The sequence below is a fragment of the Camelus dromedarius genome, chromosome 10 (genome assembly GCF_036321535.1).
Source record: "Camelus dromedarius isolate mCamDro1 chromosome 10, mCamDro1.pat, whole genome shotgun sequence".
In the NCBI taxonomy this organism is placed as follows: domain Eukaryota; kingdom Metazoa; phylum Chordata; class Mammalia; order Artiodactyla; family Camelidae; genus Camelus; species Camelus dromedarius.
In genome coordinates, this window is record NC_087445.1 from 61,820,772 (window position 1) to 61,847,499 (window position 26,728).

Consider the following 26,728-nt stretch of genomic DNA (forward strand, 5'->3'; position numbering starts at 1 on the left):
AGGCACTTTCACCATCAAATGGCTCCACTGAATCAACCCAACATTTTCCCCTCCCTGGCTCCCTCCCTGCTAACTACGTTTTGGCACTTCTTCAAGGGGCTTTCTGTAATGAGCAGGTTCCCAGAGAAAGCTGTTTCCTGAAAGGCTTATAGCATTTAAAAGAAAACAAGTTTAGGGTCTCAGCATTCTTGCTTTTGAAGAATGAAAGAAAGAAGCTTAATCTGTAGGCCTGGCAGCTGTAGCAGGAGCCTCAGGCTTTCCTGATCACAGCCCCAAAGAACCATCATCTCATCATGCATGCTGTTTCCCAGCTCCTTTTGCAACTTCATTCTGCTTGCCGATTTGCCTAGGGAGGATTTGGTGGGAAACCCAACCTCTCCCCGAATTCTTTGTTCCTCAGATTGGGGCTGGGTACTGTTGCCATCCCCTCAGATCAGCATAAATAAGCCCCTTCCTTATAGTCACATGGAACACGGCAGCGTGGGCCTTCGCGCTGTTTCTCGGACAGGCTTAGAAGCTTGAGGTGTAGGGGCAGAAAGAAAGGACACGCGTGGGAGCCAGACCAACATGGGTGTCAGTCGGCCACCAGCTGTGGCACCCTGAGCAAATCCCCAGTTCTCTCTGAACCTCCAGTGTCTTTCCTGGTGAAACTGGAATAATTGCGTCTGCTCTGGCTGTGCTGTGAGGACCGAATAGCCGGGGCACACGTAGGTCTGGAGTATCTATGTGCTTAACAGATGTCGATTCATTTATAAAGTATGCATTCATTCATTCAGTGGAGTATCTTCTGAGCTCTTTCTGTGTCTCACACACTGTTAGGCATTGGTAGTAAAAAAAAAAAAAAAAGTCCGATACAGTATCACTGTTTTCATCTGTGGCTACAGACTGGCGAACCATGCTTTACAACTTGGGTAAGGAGAGTTGGAGATAAAAGACCAGGATGATAGAGTTTATCATAAAACCATTGAACATTCAAGTTGTATGAGGACTTGAAGACCAAATAATCTTTTTATAAATGAGAACGAATGGCATCGTCGGGAAGGGAAGTGATCCATTTAACATCACATGGGAAGCCACTGAGAAAAGCAGAACTTCACCCGTAGCTCAGTACTTTTCCTTTACTCTGCTATCAAGAAACTTACAGATTCACTGATGTATGAAATTATTTACAAATAGAACATGCCAGTATATATTAACTGTTTTGTTAATTAATTAATTATTTTTAAATTGAAGTCTAGTCGGTTTACAATGTTGTGTTAATTTCTGGCGTACAGCATAGTGTTTCAGTTTTATATATATATATATTCCTTTTCATATTCTTACTATTTTGTTAAGAAATACTCAGAAGGGACTCTGCAGTTGGGGAGTTATTTAGGAAAGAATTCTACAGGTGGGGAGATCTAATCTATGTCTTGATGGGTGATGAGTTGGGAGAGAAGATTCTGGATACAGAGAAATACATGAAGAACACTGCCATTTTGGGACTCTGCCTAAGAACATCAAATCAGCTTTTTTGTTTTGTTTTGTTTTTATTTTTACAGATTCTTAGCCTCAAGAGTCTTTTCTCCTGGAAGCAGCTCTGTTCAATGTAGATATTAGGCTTAATGGGTGATAAATTACAAACAAGTAGACATTATATAAATAGATTTATGTTTCCATGACTCTGGATTATAAAAACACTACCCCACAGGAAGATTATACTACGTCTCTGATCTTCTTCTGAGGGGCATTGAAGATTAAGTTTCCTCCAGCCCCAACATGAGTATCTTATTGAAGAGTCATTAAAAAAACAGCTTTTCTATCTCTAAAATCTGTGAATTGGAAAGTAATTGTACCTTTTTTTTTCTTTTTCTGATGGGACCTCACACAGACTTTTCTTTTTATGCTTCCAGAAAACATCATTTGCCAAAAAATATAAGTTGCTCAGCCTGAATCTATGGGGAATAAGTTTAAGTCAACAATCAATATGATTCATAGGTATTTGGGATAAAAGGAGAAGCCATTAACATTAGGAGAATTAATTGAGATACGGGAACATGTAGGCAGTTTCCTGCCAACCCCAGGACCGTCTCAGGGCAGGGGATTTCATCAAGTGTAATTATATCCCATGGGATCTGTATGACGCTAGTCTTCTTGGAAACTGGAGTCCAGATTACTTTCGATAAGGTAAGAGCTTTTGGAATCGTATCCCTGCTTGTCGAATAGGGCAAATTAGCTCTCTTTTGGAAAGCTCTGTGTCCGAGTAGACCAGGCCAGGATATCTTGGGCATCTGTAATGCCTTACGTAAGGGCAATGCGCCAGCCTCAGCTGATTCCAGCAGCTTCTCTCCGCTGAACGGTGAACATGGCGTGTTGGAACTGACCTGACCTAAGCTGGAGCTCTCACGGCTTTCCACTCACATGTGAAATGGCTTTTGACAGGTTGCTGAGCTGGGTGGGGCAGGGTGGGAGACCACTCCTTAGGACTAGGTGGTATAGGTTTTGTACATCCTAGAGTTAAGACAAAAGGATTTTCATAATTCAGAAAATCTCTTTCTCCTTCTTGCCAAAGAGACAGTCCATGGCATAAAGCTACAGGGTGTAGTGGGCTTGCGGTTGACTGTTGGCTCTGTCCTTCACTCACTGAGCTCGTGGGGAAATTACATGACCCTTTTCAGCTTTGGCTGCCTTATCTGTAAAATAGAGACACTGACATCTAATTTATAGGCTTCTTGTAATGCTCAAATGACAGATGACAAGCAAAGCACCTGGCAAGTAAGGGACCTTAAAAATGGCAGTGATGTTTTTTTTTTTAAACCATCAGATTGTAAAAGAATTTTAGGGGATTTTAAAGGGTGAGCAATCTGAGAAGTGGACACATTGGACTCAGAGAGATGCCCATTGGGATGAAACAATAGAGTCCTGAATTTTGGCCCAGCTTCTCTACGCCTGTTCCATTTCATCAGGGTACCCCCATTTCTGCGAGGTCCCCAGCCGTGACCAACTGAGTGCGCTCACACCGAACATGTCTGCCGGTGACTAACAGCACTTCACTCATTTATACTCAGAGGAGTGATGATTACCCAAGGGCTTGAGTGCCCGTTACCGCTGGTCAGCTGATTCTTTCCCCTGTGCCTAGACATGTTTACAGCAGGAACCAGCTCTCTGCTAAGGAGAGGGTGGTTCGAAGACGCAGAGTGGACAGTGGGCCAACTCAAGGTTCTTATTGGCTAAAGTGAAAGAGACATGACTTCCTGGTTGACCTTCTCCAAGGCAGGGACAAAACTACCCAAAACCTGGTGTGTTCATCCTGATGGGACCATGTCTATCCAGAAACACTTTTTCTCCCTCCCTTCTTTTCTTCTGTTCCTAGCATCTTTCATGAGCAGAATGGATGGAGTACAATCAGATAATGGCCGTGTTTTTTCTCATAGCTGCACCTGTAGAGCCCACATGGACTCTTCTATCCCTGACCCTTGGGGTGAAAAATCTCTGGCGACCCTACAGCTGATCTGCTCTCTCTTAAAGAAAATATGTCTTCTGTCCATTCCAGATAACAATACAGTCTTGTTTCAGTTATCAAATGTCCAGTTTCCTTCAGTCAGAATACTCAACTTCATTAAAATTTGCTTCCCCCCTTCTTTTTTTTAAATTTAAGTATAGTTGGTTTACAATGTTGTGTTAATTTCTGATGTACAGCATAGTGATTCAGATATATATATATCTATATATATATTCCTTTTTATATTCTTTTTCATTATAGGGTATTACAAGGTATTGAAAATAGTTCCCTGTGCTATACAGTAGGACCTTGCTGTTTATCTGGGGCTTTTTTTTAAATCTTTTTTTAAAATTGAAGTATAGTCAGTTTACAATGTTGTATCAATTTCTGGTATATAGCATAATGTTTCAGTTATACATATACATACATATGTTCCTTTTCATATTCTTTTGCATTATAAGTTACTATAAGATATTGAACATAGTTCCCTGTGCTATGCAGTATAAACTTGTTGTTTATCTATTTATATATAGTAGTTTGTATCTGCAAATCTGGATCTCACAGTTTATCCCTCCACCTCCCCATCCTTCCTCCCTAGTAGCCACAAGTTTGTTTTCTATGACTGTGAGTCTGTTTCTGTTTTGTAAATAAGTTTATTTGTATCATTTTTTTTAAGATTCCACATGTAAGTGATATCATATGTTATTTTTCTTTCTCTTTCTGGTTTGCTGCACTTAGTATGACAATCTGCAGTTTCATCCATGTTGCTGCAAATAGCATTATTTTCTTCTTTTTATGGCTGAGTAGTATTCCATTGTATATATGTACCACATCTTCTTTATTCATTCATCTGTTGATGGAAATTTAGGTTGCTTCCATGTCTTAGCTATTGTAAATAGTGCTGCTGTGGACATTGGGGTGCATGTATCTTTTGAATTGGAGTTCCCTCTGGATATATGCCCAGCAGTGGAATTGCTAAATCATATGGTAAATCTATTTTTAGTTTTTAAAGGAATCTTCATACTCTCTTCTATAGTGGCAGCACCAAACTACATTCCCACTAACAGTGTGGGAGGGTTCCCTTTTCTCCACACCCTCTGCAACATTTATCATTTGTGGGCTTTTTAATGACGGCCATTCTGAGTGGTGTGAGGTGATCTTCATTGTAGTTTTAATTTGCGTTTCTCTGATAATTAATCTTATTGAGCATTTCTCATGTGCCTCTTGGCTAAGTTTCCTCCCCTTTTTTAGCTCAGGAAGCAGATGAGGGGTGTGAGTGTGGGTGATCAGTTGTTTTCATTCTTTTTCTCCACCTTACACTTTAAATTCTCCTTCCCATTTGCAGAAGATTCTGTTTCTGATTGCTTCAGGAGAAAAACTGAGTCAAGGATGGAGAGGTGAGCTGGGCAGGAAAAGGTTTTGAGGCTAGCATTGCTGTGAGCTGGCATCAATGTCTCCTGGCCTCAGGGGCTGTTTAAAAGTGACTCCCTTAGGGCACCTTCTGCGTGTAGCTGGAGGCCTTTCTGCCCCCTCTCTTTCCTGGGGGTTTCTCTCCTGCATGAATGACACAGATGAATCCATCTCCTCTAGCTGGTCGCTTAGGAGACCGCCACCCTCTGCATAATCTGCTGAGTTTTCATCACCCCTCCTGACACCTCTGTCAAAGCCTGTTCAGTCCACCCCTGCCTGGCTCACTTGCTCCCTCTCTTGGACCCATCATGAGTCAGTGTGCAGTGACTTCCCAGTCTGCTCTAATAGGCTGTACAGGCTGCTTCCGCCAACCTCCTCCTCTTTAGAATTCTCAGGCTTGTCAATCTGATCAATCACCAGCCCTCTGAGTGTCCCCAAACTCCAGGGAAAATGTGTAGGCTCTTTGGTTTTGAAACTCACTCAGCTTGAGGCTAAAAGAGGGTAAGTCCTGCCATGGGATGGGGTTGGAGGTAGGACTCAAAGTATGCTTCCCTGACAATCCATCTCTAATGTCCAACTTCAATCGTTTATTCCTTTAGGGTAGACTATAAGCCACTTTCTTCGCCCATCCTGCATAGATGGACAAGCATCGCACTTTGAAATCGCCAAGACTTTGACACCTATTGCTTTGGGGACCTAGCTGAAAATCAGGCAGCATCCCATTAAAAAGTCCCGTTATTGCCTTCCTCTCCTCCTCCCTATTTTTATCATTTAACCTCCTGAAAATATTGCATACCCTTCAGTTATATGATACATACTCTGTTAGATGTTGAGGATACAAAAATAAACATAACACATAAGATAAACAAATAAATATACTATTATAATCAGTGTGGTAAATAACATTATGAAAGAACATGTGCGGTTCTATGGGAAGACAGAGAAGGGTACATCTAACTCTGGTCTGTAGTGTTGGGTAAGGCTTCTAGTCCAGTAGGAGGGCTTATCTGAGCGAACACCTGAAACTCTAAAGAAGTTGCTAAGGCCCAAGACTTTGGGATGGGGGAAGCATTGGAAAACTTGGAAGAATGGGGAACAGGTACATAGGCTGGAAGGCAGTAAGAAGATGGCGACTTCCAGACACTAAAAGAAACCCAGTTTGGCTGAAACATTTTCTGAGAGAGAGGAGGTGGAGTGTAAGTTGAGATTAGAAGTGAAATTGCAGCTAGCTCATAAAAACTTTAGAAGAGTACAAAAGAAAACATCTATGCTTTTGAGGAAGAAAATCTGCTTACACAGTGTGTACTGTTTGAGGTGGGTTGGGTTATATTCCATTTCAGAGCATCTGTCACATTCCTCTTGATCATGCTTGGAGCTTCTCAAGTCTTCTCAATTGTATTTCTCACATCCCATCTCATTCTTCTACTATTTTGGCAAGCGTACGTTGAGTCTCCACTCTGAGCCGAGTCTTAGACAGGACCCTAGGAGTTCATGTGCTCTGAGATGTGTTGTGTCCATCAAGTCTTGTGGGAGAGACAGAGAATGAAATTCATGGCAGAGAAGGAAATTCAATTCTGAATTCTGTAATAGGAGATCTCTACTATTCTGAATTCTGTAATAGGTGTTTTCTATGGGGGATGGAGGAAGTGAGTCAAAGAACGTGGAAGAAAAATGAAGCCAATCTGGAGCCAGGCGGGGGTGGTAAACAGATGCTTCCAAGAGAAAGTGATATGCCTGAGCCAAGGACTGAGAGGTGTAGGTGTTAAGCAGGTGAGTGATGGGCTGAGAGAAGCACTAAAGGCAGGGGAACATCCGTGAAGAGTCAGGAAGCACATAAACTGTGTTGTATCCAGGAAAGGATAAGTTGCCCAGATTGGCTAGAAGATGGCGTGTATATATGTGCAAGTCACAAGAGATGTGGCTCGAAAGAGAAATAGGGGCCAGATCAGGAAATATTTTTGCCTTTTATTAAATAAACATTGAATTTCTTTGTTTAATTCTGAAAAGGTGACGTCGTCTCTGAGTTTATGGAGGCATCTTTCTACATCTGCTCTGCGACAGCAGCCTTTAATTATTGCTGTGCGTGTGGGGAGTCTAGCTTGTGGAAAGTGGGCAGTGGCTCTAGGAATCACGGGAGAGTAGCAGATTTAAAACTGCTCAGCAGTGGTTTTCTGAGGTTGTCTTGTAAAGGAAATCAGCAGCAGGATGAACAGTTGGTAACACATCTCGTTCACCAACTCAAGAGGTAGTTCATACAACTTGGAATTAAGTGTCCCCGTAAAGTGTGGGGCCCATGAAGACGGGCTGAAATCAGAGTCTGTCTAAAATGATGCAGAGTTGCTCATGCTTTTCTACACTAGGAAATCCGGGAGCCCAGGTTACTCTGTGCGAGGCTGGAGCTCTGAGATGCAAGTACAATGTGCTCTTTGTCTAAAGTTCAGTCTTCTCCACACATTCCAACCTGGCTCCTTGTTGCTACAGTGGAAGCTTTGCCACTGCAAGTTGTTTGTTTTTGTTGTTGATGCCCACTCCCTTTTCTCCCCCGCCTAACAACTCCTTGGATACCAGAGCGTTACCTGGTGCCCCTAAGGGCAGGGGTCCAGCTGATCGGATTTTTATTCTTTTTTTTTAACAGTTAAAATTTGTTCTATTTTGCCAGAAGTCAGCCAGTACAGATTTAGGTCGTGTGTGTGTGTGTGTGTGTATGTGTGTGTGTTTGAAAAATGTGGTTTGAGTCCAGAGCATACCGGCTTGTGGGAGACCCAAAGCTTACTGTTTAATATTATGTAGAAAACATGGGTGCAGAGCCAAGGAGGTGAGAACAGTTCTCTAATAAAAAGACCAGGGGACTGGGGAGCTCCTGAGAAGTTTAACTGGATGAAAAGATGAACCCTTTGTTCTAGAGGTGTTACCACGTCTTCCTACAAGGGCAAAACCACAGGGCGTAAAACTTGCCTCCCACTTACTGCTTGTCTGTTGGTTCTGTGCCCTCGTAATATTAGCCTTGTTCCATCTATGAAAGGGCTTTGCAGCTAAACCTCACATTGTGATTGGAGCCCCTCTGACTCAAGGAGGGAATAAAAAGGCAGTCCTCAAACCTAGGGTCAGGTGAGACCTCACTCATATCAGTGCCTCAGTCCTGGAGGTGAGACATCCAATGTGGGCCTCCTCGGGCTAAAATCAAGGTGTTGGCAGGGCTACGTTCCTTCTGGGGGTTCTAGGGGAGAATCTAATTCCTTGCCTTTTCTGGCTTAGAGGCATCCTGCCTTCCTTGGCTCATGGCACCTTCCTGCATCCTCAAAACTAGCAGCATCAGATCCCTCTGTGACTTTGATTCTATAGTTGCTGATTCTGATTTTTAATAGTATTAACTTTAGTGTACATATGTGTGTGTGTGGATAGATGTACTTGGATAGACAGGTAGATTAGATAGATAGATAGAGATAGATAGAGACATTTGCATGGCACCCACAGGGTTAAATGAGGCTGTAAGGGTGGGGCCCTAATCCAAGAGGACTGATGTCCTTATAAGAAGAGGAAGAGACACCAGAGATTTGCTCCTTCTCTTTGAAAAGAGAAGAGGCCATGTGAGGACACAGTGAGAAGGCAGTCATCGACAAGCCGGGAAGAGAGGCCTCACTAGAAGCCGACTCTAAGAACACCTTGATCTTGGATTTCTAGCTTCCAGAATTGTGAGCAGATGAGTTCCTGTTGTTTAAGTAACTCAGTCTGTGGTGTTCTGCTATGGCAGCCTGAGCAGACGAATGAATGTCACTCATCTGTTGTTCCACAATTATTAATTATACTGTCAAGAATCAGACCATGTGCTAAGTGCTGAGACACAGAGGTAAACTAGATGTGGTCCCTCACATTGGACAGGACCTAAAATTTCTCTATTGAGGGGATAGACTCACAGAGGGAACTGTTTTGCTCAAGTTCCCAGAGCTAGTTCTTAGCAAAGTTGGGTACAAATGCAACTTTCCCAATTAACTTCAGTCTGACGTTGGGGCCCAGGCTCTTTTCATGGAGGTAAATGGTAATTTCAGTTAAAACAGGGAAGTATTAAGAGTGCCATTTTGGAAAATTCAAAATCCACTGGAGAAAAAGTCATTCGAATTAGAGACTGTTTCTTTTAATTTCCTATTTATAGTTCTTGACCTTGGATCTCCTGTGGGCACTCAGAACTTGATCATGTCCTTGTGTCTTTGAATCAAGCAAAGAGACCTCTTTCTCTCCATTAACTAATTGTGGTTAAGCAACAAGGCCTGCTCTCTACTGGGGATAGAATTGGAACCTTTAATTTCCTGTCAGCATGGCCCACACTGGATTTCCCTAGAATTTTCTGGAGGCAAAAGGCTACCACAGGAAGAAAACCATAGAATTCAACTGGAAAACATTCAAATTTCCTTATTCTTAGCTGCATCTCTGACAAGCCTCAGTCAAGGAGACCCAGACCACAAGCCTATGACATAATTCTTGCTTGTCTGCCAAAACAGAGAAAATGATGAGGAAGAAGAGTTTTATTTTTAAAAAATCTTCGAGAATTGTGGTTTTTTTTTAACTTAGGGAAATGGAATTCTGAGACTAAAGGCTGTTAGAATATAACATACAGGGATGTTAAATCAAAGCAGATAAAAAGAAATGGGTAAATAACAAGGAAAAAAGCTTTAATCCTTGATGTCTTCTTTGGGCAATGGGAAAAAATTATATTCTCTGCATATTACACTATCATTTATGTTTTAAGTAAACCCTGGAGGAAAGGAATTGCATCAGGAGGGAAGCACAGATATTATACATTGAACCTGATTGGAAGAGTTGGTATGGAACAGTTGTAGGTTTAAGGAACAATTAATTATAAAGTCAGAACATCTGATCAATTTTGTTTTTTTAAGAGTGGAGACTCCCATGAGACAACTCTTGTGAAGGAAACACACTCATGGCGCTGTGACTTGCCCACTGGCCTGGAACTTGCTAATGTTACTGATACCCAGTGCCTCCTCAACATTTCCCAACCTCCACTGCATGGGGGTTGGCCATGTGACTATTTCTGACCAATGAAATATGAGTGGAAGTGATGCAATCTCTTCCAGGGGAGGTGGTTAAGTCTCAGTTGTGCCTCCCCTCAACTCTTCATCCTTGCAGCTGGAAGGGGAGGCTTTGAGCTGGCAGAAACATACGATGGAAGGGTTCTGGGTACCCAGATCCCTGAGGGGAGAGCCATAAAGGAGAGCTGCCAGGCCTACATCATACTCAGAGTAAATGAGAAATAGATTTTGGTAAAAAGAAGCCACCGAGATTTGTAGATTGTTAGTGCAGCCAGTGATGAATATAGGTACACTAAATTCCTTCTCCTCATTTTCTTGCATCTACAGTTCTGATCTTTTTCAGATGTCAGCCCACTCCCATAATGCTCAGGGAGGGTGATCTTATCTTGTGCTGTAGCAGAAAATCCTTATTAGTTTCTTCTTGTCCGTTCCCTTTGCCAGTGATTGGTTTAGAGGTGGAAATGGGACCAGGTTGTGAAGCTTTCTGGGGAACTCTTTTCTTGTTTTTAAGAAAAAGCCACACTGGGCAATGTGGGAACAGACCTGGTCACAGGCAGGAGCACGAGGTAGAGGCCACACTGGGCTACCAGGGTCCGTATGTTTAGAAAGAGAGAAAGAGAATAACCCCAGGGAGCTCCCTTGTGCTTTCTATCATGGGAGGACACAGTTGAGAGTATGACCGTCTACTGAAGTAGGAAGTGCCTCTCACAGACATTGAATCTGCCTGTACTTTGATCTTGGACTTCCCAGCCTCCAGGAATGCTGTTTTAGCTGGCCTCCCTGACAGACTGTTAAGAAGCTTAGGGAGGAGGAAAAGACCCTGAGCTCACCTCCTCTCACGAGCACACTTACATCACAACTATCTGCAGAACAACCATTGATGAAAAAGCCTGGAACCTACCAGAAAAGACCTTCCACAGCTAAAGACATAAAGAAGGAACCACAGCAAGACTGGTAGGAGTGGTGGACTTGCGACATAATTGAGTCCCATACCCCAAGCGTGGGCGACCCACAGATGGGACAGTAATTACATTGCAGAGATTTCCAGCAGGAGCGAGAGTTCTGAGCCCTACGTCAGGCTCCTGGGGGTCCGGCACTGGGAAGACAAGCCCCCAAGAGTATTTGGCTTTGAAGGCCAGGGGCTTAATTGCAGGAGCCCCACAGGACTGAGGGAAATAGAGACTTCACACTTAGAGAGCACACACAAAATCTCACATGCACTGGGACACAGGGCGAAAGAAGTAATTTGATAGGAGCTGGGCCAGACCTACCTGCTGGTCTTGGAGAGTCTCCTAGAGAGGCTGGGGCTCACCTTGGGGATGTAGACGCTGGTGACAGACATATAGGGGAAAATTGTTGGCTCAGTACCAATGCCAGACAATGATACTACAAAAAAAAGTAAATTATAGGCCAATATCACTAATGAACATAGACGCAAAATCCTCAACAAATTACCAGAAAATCAACTCTAACAATATATTAAAAGGATCATACCCTACCATCAAGTGGGATTTATCCTGGGGATGCAAGGATTTGGCCCTGGAACTGAGGACAAGAGTAGAGGGGAAAGATGACGTCCTAGGAGCATGGTGGTGGGCAGGGGCAGGGACGTGCAGAGAAGTAGCCTCGAAGGAGGGCAACAGCCTATGACCTTTCAGAGTAATAATATCCGATACCTGATTTAGCTGAAAAGAAATCTTCTCAGAGCAAGTAAGTGCCCTACATCCCAGCAAAGTTCAAAAGTATGCCAGATGGGAACACAATATCAAATTTGAGTGCTAACAAAAATTACACTTACGGTCAGTTAATCTTCAACAAAGGAGGCAAGAATATACAATGAAGGTAAGACAGTCTCGTCAGCAAGTGGTGTTGGGAAAGCTGGACAGATGCATGTAAATCAGTGAAGTTAGAACACTCCCTCACACCATACACAACAATAAACTCAAAACAGCTTAAAGATTTAAACATAAGATAAGACACTATAAAGCTCCTAGGAGAAAACACAGGCAACAGAAATAAAAGCAAAAATAAACAAATGGGATCTAATTAAATGTATAAGCTTTTGCACAGCAAAGGAAACTATAAACAAAACAAAAAGAAAACCAATGAACTGGGAGAACATATTTGCAAATGATGCAACTGACAAGGGCTTGATTTCCAGAATATACAAACAGCTCATACAACTTAATAACAAAAAACAAACAACCCAATCCCAAAATAGGCAGGAGATCTAAACAAGCAATTCTCCAGTGAACACATACAAACGTCCAATAGGCACACACACAAAAAAATGCTTGATATCATTATCAGAGAAACGCAAATCAAAACTACAATGAGGTATCACCTCACACCAGTCAGAATGGCCATCATGAAAAAGTCCACAAATGATAAATGCTGGAGAGTGTGGAGAAAAGGGAGCCCTCCTACGCTGTTGGTGGGAATGTAGTTTGGTGCAGCTAGTATGGAAAACAGTATAGAAGTTTCTTAAAAATCTAAAAATAGGCTTACCATACTGTCCAGCAATCCCACTCCTAGGTGTATATCTGGAGGGAACTCTAATTTGAAAAGATACATGCAACCCAATAATCATAGCAGTACTATTTACAATAGCCAAGACATGGAAGCAACTTAAATGTCTATTGACAGATAAATGGATAAAGAGGTGGTACATATATACAATGGAATACTACTCAGCCATAAAAAGAATAAGATCATGCCATTTGCAGCAGCACGGATGGACCTGGAGATTGTCATTCTAAGAGAAGCCAGAAAGAGAAAGAAAAATATCATATGATATCACTTATATGTGGAATCTAAAAAAAATGACACAAATAAACTTATTTACAAAACAGAAACAGACTCACAGTCAAAGAAAACAAACTTAATGGTTATCAGAGGGGGAAGGAGGTGGAAAGGGATAAATTGGGAGCTCAAGATTTATAGATACTAACTGCTATATATAAAACAGATAGACAAGTTTCTTCTGTATAGCACAGGGAACTATATTCAATATCTTGTTGAAACCTATTGTGAAAAAGAATATGAAAACAAATATATGTATGTATGCGTATGACTGAAACATGATGCTGTACTCCAGAAATTGGCACAACATTGTAAACTGACTGTACTTCGGTAAGAAGAAAAAGAGAAAGTTTTTAACTGCCAACCTAAAAAAAATAAAAGAGTCAAGAGAACAGTATAAATAAGGGGGAAGAAACCACAGCTTGTGTGAAAGCTTGGCCTTGCCATTTACAGGTTTTGTTTCATTCAGCAGTTTATATCACCTCTCTGAGCTTCAGAGAAGCCGTGCTCTTTGCACTGCTGTTACTTGACATACTCTCTGAAACTTCCTCAGCGTACTTTGTGTGATACATACATATACAGTCCTAGCTCGGGTTCAGAAGCTCTGCATCCTGGTATCCACTCGGCAGCATGTAGGTGTCAGACCCCTCCAGGTGATATGGAGGAGCACACATGGCCCACATCTTGTAAACCCTGTTTAAACAGGCACATGGACTGTTATACTATAAGTGCTGCGCCCACTCAGTCTGAGGTCCCCTGCTTTGCCTGATGAATGTTCTGTTACTTCTTGTCTTTTATAAACAACTGCTCTTCCCCATTATTTAGACCAGATGTGACAAAGTCAACCTGAGTTCCCAGAAAAACCTGGATCATATTCCCTTGACCTTGTGTTTGGATGGGCTTTGCGACCTCAGGAGCTGAGAAACGTCATTGTTGGAAACTCTGAGAATGCCCTGTCACCCACACAGCTCTGCCCTCACTGGCTTTTCGGCCATCCGCCCACCGGCCTCATCTGGCTGGGGCTTTGGTCAGTGTGGGAGAAGAGAGAGCAATCTGTTCGGCTGAGTCATGACCCAGGCCCCGCATCTGGCACAAAACCAGCTAAAGCCCCCTTGTCCGCCTTCCGGGGCCCTGACACAGTGGCCTTGAAGAAGGCGGACCCTGAGCTTCATTTCTCTTGGCAGCCCCTGCTCCCTTGGAAGGCAAGGGGTTGGGGTCCCTGTTGGTCATAAAAGATGAATAAGGCACTCCAGACAAGGCGGGTAACTGCTTCCACTTCAGCCCTGCTCCCTCCCCCAGAAGTGTCCCCTGGCCAAACCAAATCCAGGGCTCCCAGAAGACCCAGCCTACCCAAAGCCAAGAGCAACTCCCACCTCCCTGCCGCCACTTACTGTCCCCAAAGGCCTATCCAGAAGATCTGTTCAGGAAGCTTAAAAATAGTTGAGTGTGTGGTGACAAGCTTTGTGGATTTGCTTTGTAAAAATATTCTGAGCAGGGAAATAAACCTTTCAGCAGCTTATTTTTCCACTGCTCTGGGGAGCACCTGCTTTCTGCTGCCGTAAGCACTTCAGGTACCTTGCGGGAGGGGGTGCTGGGGGTGCTGAGGGGAGGGGCACACCCCACTCAGGGCCTGGATGAAGGTGACTTGGTGGAGGGGAGACGTGTCTTGTCAGAGAACCAGGTATGAGAGGGCCAGGAGCTCCTAGGGTTCAGAGGGCCATGATCCAGGCAAGGTAGCATGTCTGTACATCCTGAACACAGAAGGAAATGGAATTCCAAGCTGGTGAGTTTGGGCATCCAAGGCCCTTCCAGATCCAGCTCTGCCCGCCTAGCATCGCCCCACCCCCAGCTGTGGTTAACTCTAACAGACAGAGGTGTTAGCGGCTGTCTCATTACATCGTGATGCTTCATGCATACCTACCTTCCTGTGCTCAGTTGCTTCTGCTCAGAAAGCCCAGCACAGCCCTCACTATGATCCCCAAACCCTCATCCAACATACTCAATCATTAAAATCCAGCCTGGAAGTTTGCCTTCTTGAAATTTGTCCTGACTCCCTTCACGATTATTCACTCTATTTCCCAAGCAGTTCGGCCACCATTGCGTGTGTCACATGGTGGGGGTGTTCCCGCACAGGGTTTGTGTTTTATTCATCTTGGTGTTTTCATAGCCTCACACAGAATCTGGCAGTAGTTAGTTCCGCCAAACAGGTTAACTGAACAAGTTAACGCCTGTAACTTTTCTGCCAAAGGGGAGAAAGAGACAGAACTGCCAAGTGTTTGGGGAGCTTGGGTAAATTCAGGACCCTGTGGGGTGGAGAGTTTATGCCCACTTCCCTCCAAATGGACATAGGTCTCAGTAAATCACTCAGAAGTTGTCACAAGTCACACCGCTAAAGGAATCTGAGAACTTCTGAGTTAACAGAGAAACTTAACATCGTCTTTTTCCTTTCCAGCACCCCCTTGAGTTAAGATGCAATGATCCTATTTTTGCAGGTGAGAAAACAGTTTCCACAGAGGAGGCAGGAGAGGAGAGCACAGCTGGGGCTCAACAAAAGCAGGTTGCCCATTTCCAGGACTTTTCTCTTCGTACAGATGGCCCAAAACTACTGAAAACAGGAAGAAAAAAAAACCCCACTATCTTTCTGATAGTTTATTATGATTATTTTTAGAAAATGTAAAACCCATGTGAAATTTTGTTTGTTCAAATTTAAGAAAATCACCGAGGGGCCAGGCATAGGGCAGCAGGGAACGGGCTGCGTCCTCACCGATCCCTACGTCAGAAGGGCTGACCACTCTCCTTGGTACGACGGTGATGTTGGCACTGCCGTTCCTGGAGAACCACTATCCTCAGAGGTCACAGGCCAGGCTGTCCAGGCTCAAATCCGTGTTACTCAATCTCTCTGTGCCTCAGTTTCCCCATCTTAAACTGACAGTAGCAATTAGACCCAACTCACAGTTTTGTAAGTTACGCCATATAAAACATTAGACGATCACCAAGTATCAGTTCTTAGGTGCCAGGTATCGCCCTCAAGCCATCAGATTATCTTTCATCCTAATATCAGCTCATTCAGGTATTACCATTCCTGTTTTGCCTATTAAGTACCTGGGGCTTGGAGATTATGTATTTTTTCCAGTGGGTGTTCTGGATTTTGAAACACAATCGTTCTGAATTTAAAATTCTATCTGTCTCTGTTTCTCTGAGACTCCTGGAAACAGGGCTCCTTCGAGACTCAGCTAGAGGGAGTCCTGTGGCTCAGACCATCTCTTGGGGTCCAGATGGCAAGCTGGGTACCCTGGGATGCCCTGAGCCCTCATCTGCTCTCCAAGTCAGAGTCTGAACTTTGCGCACAGAGCATGGGTGTATCTTGGATAAACACCCAGAGGCCTGGGAGGTAGAGTGAAAATATCTGGAGCCGGCAAGTCTAGTCAATTAACATGTGCTTCTGAGTCAATTTTAGGGCTGAAAGATCTTTCGTAAGTGCCAAGTGATATTAAATTAATGTGAGGGCAGATCTTGCCAGCAGAGTGGGAGGTGCCCCAGTTTACGTGTGTTGTGTGAATCATCTGGTGACACCATAGGTGCTGACCCTCCAGTTGTGAGGGCAAAATTCAGTAAATGGGTGCTCCTGGGGAGGGAGGCAAGAAGCCTGAGCCTCTCCTTCACTCAGTGGAGGGCTTTGGTCTTGCAGGAGCAGCCTGTAGTCAGTCCTGACAGTCCTGCTGGGAGGGTAACGATCTTGGCAGGACCACCCATAGGGGACGAGTGTGCTGGTGCCCATGGCCTGGGCTGGATCAGGCAGAGCGGGAGGAGTGTGGTTAGTGTTTAGCCAAGGAGTAAGGCAGGGCCATAAATGGGAGAAAAATGAGCCCTGAGCTCAGAGACGGAAACAGTATACAACCTGTCAGGAAGTGGAGTCCAGCATATGTCTGGAAAGTGGTTCAGAAGGGAGTGATGAACGGTGTGAGGGCCTGGCAGCTCTGCATGTGCCGGTTGCCTCCTGCTCAGAGGAGGGCGACCTGGTCTCTTAAAAGCTCTCAGGAGGGTCAGGTAGTCGCCCTTCCCTTTATTGACCTAAAATCATTTCATTCTTCTCCAGGTGGATCTCACTTTACATCTCAGGAATGTTTCTGCTTTTTCCTTTTTGGGGAGTGGGAGGGGAGGGAAAGGGGGTGGGGAAGAGTCTACTTCTGGAGGCAGATGATGTAAGTTTGAATCTCATTCCATTGACCAGTGAGCTCTCTGTGACTGTGAGTGGAGCACTGCTTTCCTTTTGCAATGAGTTCTTGATCTGGGGAATGAGGAAGGGGCTCAAAATAGTCCCTAAGTTTTCTCCCCGTGTCAGCTTTCCATAATTTATAGAACTGGTGGTTCTCTCTTTTTGTTAATTCTGCAGAACTCAAGCGTCTTTCTGAGATGTTCAGTAAATCTGGGGATACTTAGGAAGGCTATGTTTGAAAGAACAGCCTTGTTTTCATCTGTTTTATCTGTTAAAGTCTCATAAGACATCTTTAGGGGAGAAAATGATGCATATATACACATTTATTTGTATATATGGTTTATTCCTTTTGTGGGATTTGCTTTTGGGTGAGCTTAATTCTTTAAATGAAATTTATGGCAGGTTATAAAGATAACTTTTGAACACAAATAATCCCCACTTGTTTTAGAATATCTCATTTTATTCATAATAATTTCACTCTGTATTTATAAATCATGTTACAGTTTATGAAAGCCAGTTGTCTGCATAATCTTAACTGGTCCTAAGAACCCCTTGTGAATTAGACTTGTCTTTTTTTATTAGATTTCTGAAATAGCCTTATTGCTTGTTCAATTATAAAACGAATACATACATAGAGCAGGGTGCCATGTTAAGTACTTAGCATTTTTGTTTCTTCTGGTGAAAAAAGAGGCAGAAGCTATGATGGGTAAGTTAGGATGATGATTCACTGTTGAGGCAAGAATGCGGCTCCCTTTCCCCGAATGGAAGGAGAGCTCTGCCACCAGAGGCAATCGGGGCTCCTTGTGAGAGGAAACCAGCTTCGCAGATCTTATGTTTGTCTGTTATGGTGATCTGGATTCTCTCAAATTGCTCAGGAAAGGAAGGAAAATGAGAACTTTTATTTCTAAGTATCTAAATGGAAGGGAAAAATAGGACCCCTGTGAGGAGTTCTAGGCTGGGAAGAAGGCCGTGCATCACGGGCAGGCTGGTGAGCCCTGAGCTCGGCACCCCCGGCAGTGCTTTGGCCCTTTGGCTCCAGATGGTGCAGAACAAGCTGAGCTTGGAGACCTCTGGGTCTGAAAACCCAAGGACATTATGGCCACAGGCTTGGGGCCAAGGTGTGGAAGGCCTGTCCTGAGAAGAAGCACATGGGTGGCCCACGCAAGGACCCGAACCAGCAGTGGCCCTGTGATGTTTTCATGACCTTGTAGCAACAGTCAGCAAACTTCTACCATAAACGTCCAGATAGTAAATATTTTGGGTTTTGTGGGTCATGTGATCTCTGTTGGAACGTCTCAACTCTGCCCTTGTAACACCGTCAGCCATAGATGACATGTAGCAGAATGGGTCTGCCTGTGTTCCAGGAAAACTTTACAAAGTTAGCCAGCTGGATTTGGCCTGTGGCCCCATGGTTTGATATCCCTGGTTTAGAAAATCCCCAGAAATAGAACTGCTAAGTCAAAGTGTATACACTTCTCTAGATTTTTCTAGGCATTGTCAAGTCACCCTCTAGAAAGGTTGTGTGGAATCCTCACCATCCGTGCGTTAAGGTACTTACTTCCCTCCATGGTCCTCAATTCTTGGTATTTTAATTTTTTTAAAGAATTAAGGAGAATATGTGTATTCTAATTTTGCATATAAAAATGTTTCAAAATGTTAATTTTTTTTCTCACCAAAGATCAAAAAGTAAGAGATTGGCAAATTTATGACTTCAGATTATATTAGTGCACTGAGTGTGGAGTCTTTGTAACGTGGGGATGGGCTGTATGTGGGGATGGTACCAACAGCAAAGAGAGGGAAAGGCTGGGGAGGGTCAGATGAATTGCAGTTGAAAATAACCTTTGCCTTCTTCATGACTGAATGAGCATATATGGCTGATCAAGAAGGTTCTCTCAACACGGCTGCTTGGGATCCTCGTTACCCAGGGGCATTCATTATGTGACCTACGTGGGCGAACTTCTTTGTAAGAAATGTGCCAGCTTGAATTTGTGTCCCCTTCCCTTACTGCGTATCAGCCCGATAGAACCCAGGCACTGGAAGAAAGAAGGACACTTATTGGTGTTTTAGGCTAAACCCTTTAAAGTGTCCTAGGGTGGGAGACATGTTGGTTTATTTGTTAAAGTTCTCCTTTGTTTTCTGATTTTCCAGTGACCAGTGATGCACTAGCTAGAGAGGTGTGATGCTAACTGGCAGGACTCACTCTTTGGGGACACAGATCTGATTCGAGTTTTAGCTCTATTCTGCAGTGGCTGTGTACTCTTAGGTACTGCTCTCTCCAAGCCTATTTCTTCAAATGTAAAACTGAGAACAGTAACGTCTCCCTCTCAAGGTGTTCTTGAAAGTTCAATAACTGCACAAAGGTGAATGTCTAGTCAGGTGGGAGGTATGATTTGTCCAATGCCAGGGCACTGCTCATGAACCTGGAATGTAGCTTACAGAGCACTGGGCATCTAGGGAGGGCGAAGGACCTGGGCTGCGCTGATTACTTCAGGTGGCCAAGGATTGGCTGGGTTACTGAGGTCTCTCAAAATCACATTTCACAGGAAGTGGTTTGCATGGAGAGTAAATAGGAATTACTAATTAGGGATTAGGTCCATCAGTCTAGTTCAGGAGAAGGTGATTTGGTCCTAAAAAAAAAAAAACACTTTTAAGTACTTACAATACCAGGTCATGTGTTTCATTCTTGAGACTTCTCATGGGGGGCACTTAGAGACTTTAAGCCTTGTAGAGTGAAGCCATGGAATATATTAGAGTGTGTGTGTGTGTGGGGGGGGCAGTCAGAGAGAGAGGATGAGGATAAAGGCACTTAAGAGAAGGAATTCATGAGTGAAGGAATGAAACTGAATGGCACCCAGAAGGGAATAGAAGTTTTGTGTTGCAGGAGATGTAAGGTGAGTTGGGGAATAGCAAAAAAAAAAAAAAAGAAAAAAGAAAAAAAATGAGGTCAGTTATGAAAGCTGGTCAAAGTCTTAAAGTCTTCATTCTTTGGAAGCCATTGAAAGGTGTTATACAGGGGAGCGACGAGATCAGACCCACGCTTCAGCGCTTTACAAAGCTCCCCTTAGCTTCAGTGTGGAGCATGGACAGAGTGGCCAAACCAGAGGCAGAGATCCGAGTTAGGAGGCTCTTGCAGTAGTTCATGTGAGAGATGGTGGTGGTTGGCATGGAGAAGTGTGGTGGGAAGGGGGAAGGCATCCATTTGATCACTATGAGCTGGTAAAATTAGCCAGAGTGAGCATGGTTTTCATGTGGAGGGTGAAACAGAGTGATAGTAGCATCCAAGTGTCTGATTTGAGCTCTGGGGGCTTGGTGGGACCATTCCTTGAGACTGGAGCAGTGGAGGAGGTGGAGGTGAAGAGTTTAGAGAGAAGAGAGACTTCAGTCAGGGAGTTCTGGGCTGGAGTCTGATCCTCTGGCTTCTGACAAACGTTGCTGTTGTCTGTGGGCAAATCATGATCTTTCTTTAGCTCTTGCTTCTCCAGTTCTAGCACGAAGGGACTGTTTAACAGGCGTCTGTAGCCTCGTGATTGTCAACTCTGATTCAGCATGTCTGATGTGTACTCCAGGAATCACTGTTTTAAAAATTTCCCAGCTAAAGTTGCTGTCCAACAGGTTTGGAGACCTGTGGGTCAGGAGATCCATGAGGATTCTTATAGCTCAACCATCTCAATGAACTTTTTCCCTAGTTCTTTGTCCTTCCTGCTGACTCTGCAGATGCAAGCTGGCATCTGGAGTTTGGAGGGGCCTCCACAGTCACCGCCACTGCATGCCAGTAACCACAGCGTGTCTCACTGCCGCCCCCGCGCCCTTCCCCACCACCGCCCCACACAGGGGGAGGAAGCCAGGATGATTGCCCCTCACACAAATTGAGGCAACTCCTTGCCATGTTTTTTCAGGACATATGGTTAATTTCCTACCAGGGTAATCTGTTATAAATTGCTTCTGTGGTTCATTGGAATGGAAGGTTGGTTATTTTTTTTCCAACTGTGGTAGTCAATGCAGAAAAAAAAAAACCTCACTTCTTTAAAATCAAAGTTCTGTAGACAGAACATACTGAGAAATTGGGTTTTATTCTTCCAGCTCTACTCACAGGCCACATCCCCTACACTCTCTCTTGGTGTTTTCACTGATCCCACTTCCTGCTGCTGATGAACTCAGCAGATACTGCATGTGGACACATGAGGAAAAATAATCCAGCACATCTGAGAAATTCATTGGGGCTTGGCCATCAATAGGGAGGCTTTAGGTGTTACTTCTTGCAACTTGCAAACAATATTAATTGCACTGAGACCTCCAGGCTAGACCAAGAAGGGGATTCCCTTACACCACACATGAGAACTTTTGGCTGGAGTGAGACAGTATGGGTCTTTCCCTCACTGCAAGGCTGTGATCAATTCTTGGCTCCCAAATCCAAAAGGGATGTGGGAATCTGGTGAGAACGGCAAAGGCCTGGAGTAGAAGACTTACGTACAAAGATGAAAAAATGTGTAACACCTTTTCCAGCCTGGAGATCCCATAGAATGGCTTAATTATAACCTCGCTGTATACAGAGGGTTCTTATTTCTCTGATGATGTAAGCCCGCTGCTGGACCCCAATCTGTTCTGAAGCAGAAACCACATCTGATTTATTTCTAATTCTTTCCATGGTGTCTAGCATAACGCTCTGAATGAAACGCTGGCTGAGGAACCTGGTTCATCAGCTGTATTCCCAGGTCTCATTTCAGAGCTTAACTGTGGGGTCATTCAAACCCAGGCTTGAATTCCAGTTACACCAATTACGAACTAACTGTGTGAATGTGGAGAAGACACTAACTGCAACGTGTTGTAACTTTCTTACCTATAAAACGATGTTAAAATACTGACCACGTAGGGCAATTCTGAGGATTAAAACAGAGAGCACGTGTATCTAAGATACCTACTAGAAAGCCTGGTAAATGTATTAAATGTTTCTTGAGTGAAGGACCAAATAAAGGTCTGGAGAGCATTCAGGTAGACTCGAGAAGGCAAGTGAGTGGAGTGACTTGAAGCATCTCTTTGCCTGGGACAGTGCTGACCAGTCGTGCAAACCCATCCCCGATTGAGGGAACAAGGTGACAGCCCTCTGTAGCCTTGGAAGAACCTTAACTCTATGGCTTGTGGCCACTCACTGTTGTGATTGTGCACAAGTTGTGTGTGTGTGTGCCTGCATGTGTGTGATGTCTAGTGATGAATTTTGAGCTTTCTGGAAACTTGGCTGGTATCTAATATCTCTCTGCATTTCCCTCTGCTTAAAAACTATAAACACCCTGGGTTTCAATACATGTAAGTGGAGACCCAGCAGTGATTAGGTGCCTTCTGTAATCTGAGAACAGAAAGAAAAACAAACAAACCAAAATTACTCTCTTCCTTCTATTGCTTACATTCTTGTGGAGAAGTCAGACTTTCTCTTGGAAGCCCTCCCCAACTGTTAAAGTGGAGTCACCATAAATTGGTTTATTTAAAAAGAATAGAACATTGCAGATGAAGGTGATGCTCTTTTTTTTCCTCTGAGATCCCCCTCCCTTTGAGGCGATTTCCAGCACGAATTTTGCAGCCCCTATTTTCTGTGTTTATCATGAAATGTAATAACAGGCAATACATGGAGTTGCTGTTTTTTAAAAAAAAATCCTTTTTACATAATGATTTCATACAAGATACTTTTTGACAATTTGCTTTTCCCCCTCTTTCTACTCAATGTTGTATTCTTGAGATCCATCCATGTCTTTCCACGTAGGTCTAATTAATTCATTTAGTTTTTTTTTTTTATTATAGTGAATTGTATGAATATACCAGTTTCTTTGCCTGCTCCCTATTGAAGGACATGAAGGTTGTTTACAATTTTTCTCCATGACAAATAAACAATGCTACAGAGAGCATCCAGGATGCCCTCGTTCATGTGAGCAGGCATTTCTGTAAAGCACAACGGCTAAGTCACTGAATATGCACATTTTCAATTTCATTATCCTCAGCCAGTTTCTCTCCAAAGTGATTGTACTAATTTACACTCCCACCAGCAGGGTGTGAGAGTTCCGTTTTCTCATGTCTTTACCAGCAGTTGGTGTTGACAGACCCTGTAATGCCTGTCAAGCTGTTTGGTGTGAAATGGTGTTTCGCTCTTGTTTTAATTTGCATTTCCTTTATCACTAGTGAAGGGAATCATCTTTTCCTTAGTTCACTGACCCTTCTGAATTGTCTGCTCCCATCGTTTGCCCACTTTTAAGTTATATTGTTGGTTTGTTTAAACTGGCATATAATTTCTCGACCTAGTCAGGATTCTAATTCGTGTTGGTTTTACTCATTATAAATATCTTTTCTAAACCTGTCCTTTTTTTCTTTAGTATGTTTTGCAGAGAACAGTTGAATTTTGGATGTAGTCAGTTTTATCAGTGCTGTCCTGTAAACTACTGATTTGAGAGTTTGCTAAGAAATCTGGTTCTTTTCTCCCATTCAAAAATTATTATTCTAGATTTTCTCCTAATTAAACATTTTCCTCATTTATGGTTCTGTTTAATTATTTTCATGGGAGATGTGAGTTTCAAATGGAAAAATCTTGCCATTTATGTTTTCTTTTTCCTTTCGCTGATTTATAATGCTACCTCTGTCGTATGCCAGCTTCTCACATGTATTTGATTCAAATTCTGTTCCACTGACCGTTCTCCTCCTGTTTCAGTAATACTGTTTTAATTTCAATAGCTTTAAAATGTGAATGTCTTAATAGACACATACTTAAGTGCTACCTCCTTTATTTTTCTTCCAGAATCAGCTTGGTTTATCTTTTGCATTTGCATACCCAGGTGGATTTTAGAATAAGTGTGCAGAGTTGTAAAGAAAAAAATCTTGTTGAGATTTTATTTGCAATGTCATTGAATATATTAATGATTTGGATCAAATTAATTGCTTTGTGATTTTTAACATCTCCATCCATGGAAATGGTATAGATCTCCATCTATTTTGTTTTCTCTTATGTTTCTTAAGAACATTTTATAATGTTCTGTACAAGGTTTTACACGTATGTGTTTTAAAATTTTACTTATGAACAACTTTGATTATTTTTGCCTTGGTGACTATGCTTACATCACACTCTAACTGATATGTATGCACTTTTGCATGTTAATCAGCCCTTCTGAACTCTCATAGTTGCTCCATTAGTTCATTTACAGCTTTTCTTGGTTTACTATATTGATAATCTTATAATCTGTAAATACGTAATTACAGCTTCCAATTCTCATGCCACCTTTGTTTTTCTTGTTTTGTTGCCCAGTTAGGACATCTGGTTGACTAGTAATGGTGCATTATGGGGCCTGTGCTATTATCTTTTCTTGACTTTAATAGAAATACTTCTAAATTTTATCATTAAGTTTTATATGTGCAGGTTTTTGGATCGCTACTTATTATTAGATTAAAGACGAAAGTTTCCTGCTGTTGATAATTTTCTAAGAATTGTATCCTAAATAAATGTTGAATTTCATTGCACATTTTATGTATCTACTGAGACATCCGTTTTCTCTTTTAAATTGATCATATGTTGAATAATCATACTTTGATAATTTTTTTTTCTTAGTGACGCATATCTGTCTTTCTGTGATAAATTCTATTTAGGCCATGGTGCTTGCTGGTCAGGCTTAGAACAGTACTAGGTTTAACGTGGTAGTATTTTGCTTAAGATTTTTTTAATTCAGATTTTTGCAGCCTATAATTTTTTTCTTGTACTTAAAATTTTTTGAGGGGGATTTGTGCTAGCGTTACTGTCTTTGTTGACATTCTAATTTTGATCTAGATAACTCTTCTCTACCAAACCCTTCCACCTGCTGCTTTTCTCATCCTTGCTAGAACTTAAAAGCCATATTCTATCTTGGTCTGCACTTTACTTTTATTGCCAAAATGCACACTTTTCCAAATGTAAAATAGTTGTTTTTTGAGGCCCATTAGCTGTGCTATATTTGCTCTCAAAGTAATAAATGGGATTCTTAGGTAGAAAAAAAAAAAAAAAAAACTGGATGTCCTTCATTTAGTCTGCTCATCTTAGCAATGGCCGATAGTGAAATTCCCAGGTAAATCAAGGAAGTCTATCAACCACGTCCACAAATCACTTTATTAATAATAATTAAATTAGTGGCTTCCTGCATGCTCGACACTGTGCTAAGCACTTTGTATACACAATATTACATAAAATTTTCAAAAATCATATGAGACAGGTAGTGCTATTCTCAGTTTAGAGATAAGAAAACTGGAGTTTATGGGGCTAAAATAACCTACTTAAGTGTGCATAGGTGTTAAATGGCGATTTTCATCCTGTCCTGTCTGATGCCAAGTCACGTACTCTCGACCATTTTGCTACACTGTGTCTTCACCAAGGTTTGGAGACCCTAATGCCATCCATGATAATTCCATGCCGGCACATAACAGAGTTTAGCCCCACACTGTCTCCTGGTTCACACACTCCTTATATCTTAGCTCTCTGGTTAACAGATAAGAGTTCTGTTTCGGAGCATAGACATTGGTTTGTCTTCTTTTGTCTTATGCATGTCTCATTTTCCTTGATTTCTTCTTACACTCCATCAAAGAAATACCTACTCTTGCTCTGACATCTTCTTTCTTCTATCCTCAAGACCTTATGTTCAGTTTCCTCATTTCTAGTTATTCTTATTAATGCTTATTGATTTTTCTTTACTTTTATACTACAGAGGTTAAAAAAGAAGAGAAGATGTCCTACATCGGACTCTTGTGCCTCCGAGGCAGGAACCTGCTGTTGGATTCTCGGATGCCCTGGAGTCCTGGTTGGTGGCTGAAGCTGAGAGAAGGTCGGCACTCTCACAAACTAACTCGGATACTGCCTGACTCTGGGCCTCTCTGACAGGCAACGTGCCTTAACTCTGTCGAAGGTAAGGGTTTCTTTGACTAGCCAGGCACAAGACAGAACATGAAGACTGAGCTGCTTGCCCTGTGGTGAATGTTTTCCTGTTATTGTAACCTACTTGCTGTCAGCTCTCTTCCTTTATGATGTTTAATTGAAATCGCAGCTTAATGAGGTCTGGCCAGTCTCTTTCCTTTGGCTGAAGACTTGATGTTACTGCCAATATATCTGTGTGAGAAGAACAGTTTCTAGAGACATGGAAAACTTCATTGTCTATTAAAGGCCACTAGAAATGAATTGCTAACATGATGCATTCCCCCCCTCCCCTTACATTTTAACAGATTAATTTGCCACTAAACCGGCGTTTCCCTCAAAAATGATGATTTTTATTTGATAGTCTTGGAATATTCCTGGAACTCAAGTCCAGCCAATGAATCTAGGTTTTTTTGTTGGCTGAAGTTCAGGATCTATGATCTCACCTAAACTGGCTCCTGGGAATATGGTTGAAAATTTTAAATTTTGTGCTTTTACATTTTCCCTTTCTTTTTAGCCCAGTTCAGATGCCATATCCCTACAGATTTTTCCTTAATTCCCAAATGACAATAATACGTCCATCATCTGGACATCTAGAGAGCTTGTATTTAAATCCTGTCATTTGGCCCCGTGCAGTGAGATGCAGTGTGGCACAGGAGAGGATATGTGTATTGGAGCAGGGCAGGATTGTGTTTGCATCTTGGGACAAGTATTTACCAGCTGGGTGCTTGTGACTTCTCAATATTCCATTCTCTGTCAAATGATAATATTCAAAATAGTAATGATGATAATGACACCTGTCTTACCTGGTTGTTGGGAGAATTCAATGAGGTCACACATAGATTAGACTCGGTGCCCAGGAGAGACAA

At 42.7% G+C, this 26,728-nt stretch overlaps 1 long non-coding RNA gene across 1 annotated transcript in view; it reads left to right on the plus strand.

Annotated features, from left to right (window-relative positions):
• Positions 1-25,848, plus strand: part of LOC116152557 (uncharacterized) — an 83,249-nt gene extending 57,401 nt beyond the window's left edge. Inside the window, exon 5 of the long non-coding RNA XR_004136082.2 lies at positions 25,657-25,848. This is a non-coding gene — a long non-coding RNA (uncharacterized LOC116152557). The remainder of the gene's footprint in view (positions 1-25,656) is intronic.
• Positions 25,849-26,728: the final 880 nt, after the last annotated feature.